The sequence below is a fragment of the Papio anubis genome, chromosome 6 (genome assembly GCF_008728515.1).
Source record: "Papio anubis isolate 15944 chromosome 6, Panubis1.0, whole genome shotgun sequence".
Taxonomy (NCBI): domain Eukaryota; kingdom Metazoa; phylum Chordata; class Mammalia; order Primates; family Cercopithecidae; genus Papio; species Papio anubis.
Genome location: NC_044981.1, coordinates 137,976,821 through 137,984,087, shown reverse-complemented (window position 1 = coordinate 137,984,087; position 7,267 = coordinate 137,976,821).

Genomic DNA, 7,267 nt, shown 5'->3' with positions numbered 1-7,267 from the left:
TTTGTGATGGTGTGGTTTTGCTGAAGACGGGGGCACTAGGCTGGATGTTGGGCCAGAAAAAATGTGTTTGTGGAGGATTGACAGGTAGTTCTGTGGGCTCTTTGAGGAGACAGTGGCAGCTGCTTGGCTGGCTGTCAGAGGCCAGGCATGGGCACTCATGGGTGCAATGGGGCCAGGCGGTTCTGCAGTGGTCTGTTCAGAGGGCAGGGCTACTGCCAGGCCTGCTGTTAGAGGCCAGATAGGGGTGCTACTGGGTGCATTCAAGACCAGGTAGCTCTGTGGTAGCTTGTCCAGAGGGATGAGGTTACTTCAGGACCAGCTGTCAGGCTGTGCATGGGTATTCATGGGCACAGTGGAGCTGGGCAGAATGCAGTACTATATCCTTCAGGCCAGGCTGCCACAGGACCAGCTGTCAGGCCAGGTGGGAGCCCACAAAGCTTGGTGGATCTATTAGCTGTGCAGTGTGGGTGTGTGCAGGCCTGGTAGCTGATAGGCTGTTTGGCAGCTTCTCCTGTATGCAGTTCCACCTGTTCTCTGGAGGGGTGATATGCTGTATGGGTTCAGATGCTGGGTTCTTGGTCATTCCATCTGGTTTATACTCTAGACAGCTGGAACTATGGTATTGCAGGCCCTTGTGTGAACATGGTGGCAAATGGCAGGGTCTTAGCAATGGAATCAGTTGCTAGTGACCACAGAGCAGGACACACTCTAGTAGTGGTCCCAGTTTCAAGGTGGCACCAAACTAGAACAGTGTAGGTTGTGGTGGTGGAGCATACTCAAGAAGAGTTTTACTATGAGACAATGTAACTGCACAGACTCCCAGCTACACTCTAGACTTGATTTACAGCCTGTGAGGACTGAGATGCTCTCCTATAGCAAGGACTGCTAGCATATATGGAAGCAATGGAGGCCACTAGGGTTCTCCAGCTCACCTTTTCCTTGTAGAAAGAAGTTGCCTCTGACTCCAAGTTGTTCTCTGTGTGGGAGGCGTGTGGCAGAGGTAAGATGCCTTGCTTTGCTCGCTAAGGTACTCTTCTGGATTTCTGTTCTCCACAGAGTTTTTGCTGTATCCCTAGTGCTCTCGGCGTTCTTCCTCGGCCACTCTACCTGAAATACAGTTGTTTATTCATTGTTTTTGCTCCTTTCTGTGGTTAGGATGAAATCCAGTTAACTCAAATTGGCCATCTTGCTGACGTCACTCTGAGATATTATGTATTTAATGCACATGAAAATGCAGAAAGAGATAAAGGGAGAGAATTTATTTTGAGATCCCTGGCAGGTCATTTGCCTTAGTAAAATATGTAGTTTTAGCTTCCGACAGAATTGTTTCCACGAATAACTGCCTTACCATGTACTTTGAGCAAATTAATTAATCTCTCTAAGCTTCAGTGTCTTCATCTACAAACAAGGAATGCAATATACCATAACTCACAGGGTTACTGCAAATTATAACCGAGGTCATTTACATCGATGCCTTAAATGCAAAAAAACAAATCAAAACAAAAACAAAACAATGAAACATTGTTATTATCTGAAATAGTCTCATTTAGAGAATGGAGATAATAATAGTTACTTTTAATAAATATTGTGAGAAGAAAATGAGTTTATATATGTAAATTGCCTAACAAAGTGCTTAGAACAAAATAGCTAATCAAGAAATTATAGTTATTATCATTGAATTTACCATTGAAATAAAGTCATCTTTAACATGCTTATGTCCTAAAGTGTTTATGATTTGGCGCCCTCTGATGTTCATCATGGGCCCTGCAATTTTGAATCAGTTGATAAGTGTTAATAATGTAATCAGTTAGTGATGATCATTTACATGCTATTTTACCATATCCAAATAAGCTGTTTTTATTTTAAATTTCTATTTAAGTTGACTTACTTCTTAAGATAAACTCAATATATTACACAAGCCAATTTTAATTATTATGATAGAAAACCAGTATGTTTTAATATATGCTAAAATGAATACATAACTATTAACATAAAACATTCTTCCTTTGAGTGCCAACTAGAATCATACCTCATACAACACTTTGGAAAAGCTAATTTTATATAAATAGGTTTTATGGTATGAGGGTTCAGGGAAGCTGTCACAAAAAAAAAGGTTATTTTTCAAAATTGAAGCAAGAATGATGAGAAGTTAGTTTGATAGGCAAAGAACTTTCCCAAGAGAGACTAAAGTACATGTGAATGCAAAGAGTTGTGGAAACACTTGCCTCTTGGGGAAACTGCAAGTTGTTATAAATGGCTGGACCCCAGAGTGCAATGAATGATTGGCCAGAGACGGGCAATGCGGGGAGAGAAGTGGGCAGAGGCCCCACTAGGTAAGGCCTCCTGTGTCATGCAGAAGACTGTGGACTTGCTTACTGTAGATTCATCACTTCTGCAAGAATAGAGGCTCATGAAATTTTCAGAAATGTTCCCACCACCATTGAAATATGTGTATTTGTGGTGTGTGTGTGTGTGTGTGTGTGTGGTCAACTTTGGGAAACGCTGAGTTAAACCAAATTAAGCAGAATTTTGTTTTTAATTATAGAAATTGTTACAATATAATAAAATTATAAGAGGGAGTGTTAATATGAAGATTTCACAATGTGTTTGATCTTGAAATCTGTTTACTTTTAAAAAATGTTATCTGATTTGTTTTTATTTATTTTGGAAGCAATATAGATAACATCAGGTAGATCAAATTTTGTGAAACGTCCTTGGGTTATGGAGAGTTTTTTAAATTTATGATGATAGTAATAACATGCTTAGATTTGTGATAGTAATAACATTATTAGATTATGGATAACAATATGGTTGTGACTTTCAGGGGGGAAAAACTAGAGGCTGCCAAATAAGCTAGATGATGACTGGATCACCCCTAGTCCACATGTAGAAAATGTAACACACTCACTGTGTGTGTCATGAATTTTACACTATGAGAGCATAAAAACAGATTTAGGGTATAGCAAATTCAAGGGCAGTAGTTTATGCTCTTCAAAAAAGAGACTCATTAAATAAAGCAATGATCCTTGTTGGAAGAAATGATACTACCCAAGTGACAAAAAGAACTGACAGACTTCATAGAAAGATATATAAATATTACATGCCAATCAGAAATTAGTACAACATTAAGCAAATTTGAGTAACAAGAATCAGGGAATTGCGATGACAGAATCAAACATATAATAAATGCTCCACAGCAATGCATAAATTACAGAATATAACTATAATTATTATAAATAAAGAATGTATATCAATATTCTGCTGCTTTTATTGAAAACAATAGATCTAGGTGGAGCACTCCAGCTTATGAATTGTAGAAATCAATCATGACTATTATCATTTGTGAGTTATTGAAACCAGATGAGGGAGTGAATGTGTATGTGTGTGTGTGTGTGTGTGTTAGTGCAGGTAAGCTGGAAATAGGGAGAGGAGGAAGGAGAAAAGATAATAAGGTAGAAAGCAAAATTCCTTGAATATTTGAGTTAAAAAGGAAGAAAACTTTTTTTCTACAGGCCATTGAATTATGCAAGCAGTTTGATGGATCTTGTTTGCTCTCAGATTGATTTTCTTCACCAGCATTTAGAGTGGCTGCTATATTCATGTGACAGCTATGAGCAATAATTATGTATTTCCCTTACTGAACTGGTTTAAAATGTCACATTGCATGAAAGTTCCTACAGCTTGTCAAATTGCGTTAATTTTCTTCATTTTTCTAGTGAATGCTTTAAACTGTTGACCCAGCTCATGCATAGAGCAGCCCTTTTCTTCCTCCTCTGAAAAAAACAGATGATTGTTTAACAGATGCCATTAGATATGCAGAAAATGAAGCATTCTGGTATAGATGGAGGTCAATATATTTAAGAGGAAGTTGCATATTTTTTTCTTTTTTCAAGTTTGTCCACCAATATGGTGCAACATTTACTTCAAGTAAATTTAATCCACTAACCTTGGTTGTTAATTTGTATTTTCACTGAATATTTGCCAATGTTTTTTATAGCATGCACTGTGATAGTAATTATTTAAGTATTCCCAGGAATGGAGAGAAAGAAAACTAGAAATTGGAGGCAATGTGGCATAATGGTGAAGAACAAAGGCTGAGGAGTTAATCTTGGTTTATGTCCCAACTCCACTGTTGTTAGCTGTTTGATCTAAGCCAGTCAAATGATCTAAGACTCAGTTTCTTCATCTGTAAAATGAGGATAATAACACCAACCTCCAAAGAGGTGTTACACACACACACACTCACACACACACACACGTGTACGTGTGTTTGTGTATATGATGATTATTTTAGCACAGTCAAAATAAACTTGCTAATATTTACTTAAACTAGTATAATTACTTTGGTTTTTCCTTTCAAAATGAACATTGGAACATAACTTATAATACTATTGCTAATAGAACCATCAGGCTTTCCAGATTCTCCGTGGGTTCCACTTACCCACTTACCTATCTGACCTTATCTATAACTAATTCTCAGAATTAACCCCGCATTTCAGTGGGGCTAGCCTTATTAACCAGCCTTCCTCCACCTCTGCTATTCTCGTATCTGTCTCATACTTTTTTCCAACTCCTTAAAAAGCCTTTCCTTCTCCGCATCAACCATCTCACTACACAGATCTGATTGCATGACGTCTTGCTCGAAGTCTACCTACTTGTTCTTAAATACTGCCTGAGATTGCTATTAAACACACTGATTCTGAAAGTTCTGAAATCCCAATCATCATATTTAACATTTGTAAACTTTTTTTTACAAGTTTAACCATCATATTATAGATAATGAATGATATCTCAGAATTTTTTTTTTAAACATTCTTTGAACATTCTTTGGAACCATCTTTCTTGCTTTCAATAAATTCTATTCTCTAGACACTCCAAATGAACCTTCACTTTGAAGTGACACACTATTTTTATTTTTCTCAATCCAACTTACCAAACTCAAGTCCCTAATTCTTTTTTTCAGATATTAGCATACGGGGGTATGAAAAGGAGGTAGAAAATGAGAAATGACTTAATCAGTAAATATACGTTATTCAGGTGATGGATACTATAAAAATCTTAGAGTTGACCACTACACAATCTATGCATGTACAAAATTGCATTTGTATCCCATAAATTTATACGAAACATGCATTCGCATATGACAATGAATTAATATATCACTCACTTGTAAGAACATATTTGGTTTTTAACAAATATGTTAAAAACAACTGTCTTCAAGGTATCCAGAATAGTGACTCACAGGAAGATTTCAAGCATCATCTTAAGAGTCAGGAGTTATTTTTGGCAAAGCGCTGTATTGACACCTCATTAACACCCCAAGGCTATGTGTGTCTGCTTTGTTCCTCTTTCAGTGCATCCTAGTTCCATAGGGTAAGATTTGAAGATGACAACTATTACTTCTTCAATGTCTAGGCAATGAGAAAGGAAAAACTGAGAATGAGAAAATATTGTATTAGTATTGTAAATTTGAATTTTACAAATGAACATTTTGAAATTCTTTAATTCTAACAATATGATACACTAGACAACCTGATACCATTCCACTAAATACAAATGTATATATACTTACATTGTCGAAAATGTTAAATATACTTTTTATACAAAGAGATAAGACTAAAAAATAGTAAAGTAAATATGAAGATGGAGAGAACTGTCAGAGGGTATCTGGAGAGATAAGGATCCTTGGAGGCATACACAGTTTCCTATTTCCATGATGAGAGAAATAAGGGCGGGGGGAGGAAGTCTTGGAATTACAAAGTGTGAAAAGCCAAATGGGAGAATATCCTTTATAAAGTTTCAACTCAAAAAGAACTATAACCTCAGATAAAGGAATTGTTAAATCAAGTTGAGCGTAAAGCTGCCGCCCTACACATTTCAAGTTAGGCCTAAAGATTTTTCTGTACATTATGAACTATAACAAGTGAAGGTGTAAACAGACTGTAGCCTACACCTGTGCCAATTACCAACTTTTGGCCAATCAAATGTAGCCAACTGTTCAAACCTGTTCAAATAAAGCAAACACCGAGCTGTAACCAATCCAGCTGTTTCTTTATCGCTCTTCCATTTTCTGTATGTCATTTTCTTTTTTCTATCCATAAAGCTACCATGTGGCTGCTCCGGAGTCTCAGAGACTACTCTGGCTGTGAAGGCTGCCCAATTCGTGAACGCTTTATTAAATTAAATTCCTTTTCATTTAATTCTGCTGAAGCTTTTCTTTTTTTTCTTTTCTGAGACGGAGTCTCCCTCTGCCGCCCAGGCTGGAGTGCAGTGGCGCTATCTCGGCTCACTGCAAGCTCCGCCTCCCGGGTTCACGCCGTTCTCCTGCCTCAGCCTCCCGAGTAGCTGGGACTAGGGGCGCCCGCCACCACGCTTGGCTAACTTTTTGTATTTTTAGTAGAGACAGAGTTTCGCAGTATTAGCCAGGATGGTCTCAATCTCCTGACATTGTGATCCACCTGCCTCTGCCTCCCAAAGTGCTGGGATTACAGTCGTGAGCCACCGTGCCCAGCCAAACTTTTCTTTTATCAGATAGCGATGAGGATGGGATCCGAAGTAGTGCTTCCAGCGACCCTTGGGAGCGCTGAGTGACCAAGTGAAGTACTTACAGGACCCATTTAGTTCCATTGATCTATTGGAGCAGCTGGGGATTGTGGTAAGTTCTCTCTGACATTTCAGAGCTCCAAGGATGTGTGTTTTGAAAACTCTGAGTTTCTTTGAGCAAATTTCTGATCCAAACTGGCTTTGGAAGTCATGACAGAAACTGGACTGGGTCCAGGATCAGATTTGATCCAGTAATTAACTGACTTGGATCCACTTAGAGGCCTCTCACATCTGACTGGGTCAGAAAGAAACTGGTAGTAAATAGTAATATTGCAGGGGGTGTAAAAATTTGGCTTTTGAAAATTCAAAGGGATTTTTGTGTTCTACCTTTTTTTTTCTCTCATTTCTTGCGCGCTTAGGTAGGAAAAAAAAAATCATTAACTAAGTCAGTCAAGGGAATCTGAAAACAAAACCAATATTTTAGGTAAAATATGAGATCCTTAATTTTTGGAAAACTGAGTTCCCTCCAGCTTATACATGCTTAAGGATTAGGCCCCAGAAGTAGTGAAGTCTTAGAGTAGTAGTGAAATCTTACTAAAGATAACTTACAGTGGAACATTCCAAATGAACAAAACTGCACTGAAGTGCATTTGAAAATGAGGGCTCCCAAATTAGTCTCCTGTAGGCATGCCTATTGATATGCAGAAGCTTCTAAAAAGATTTC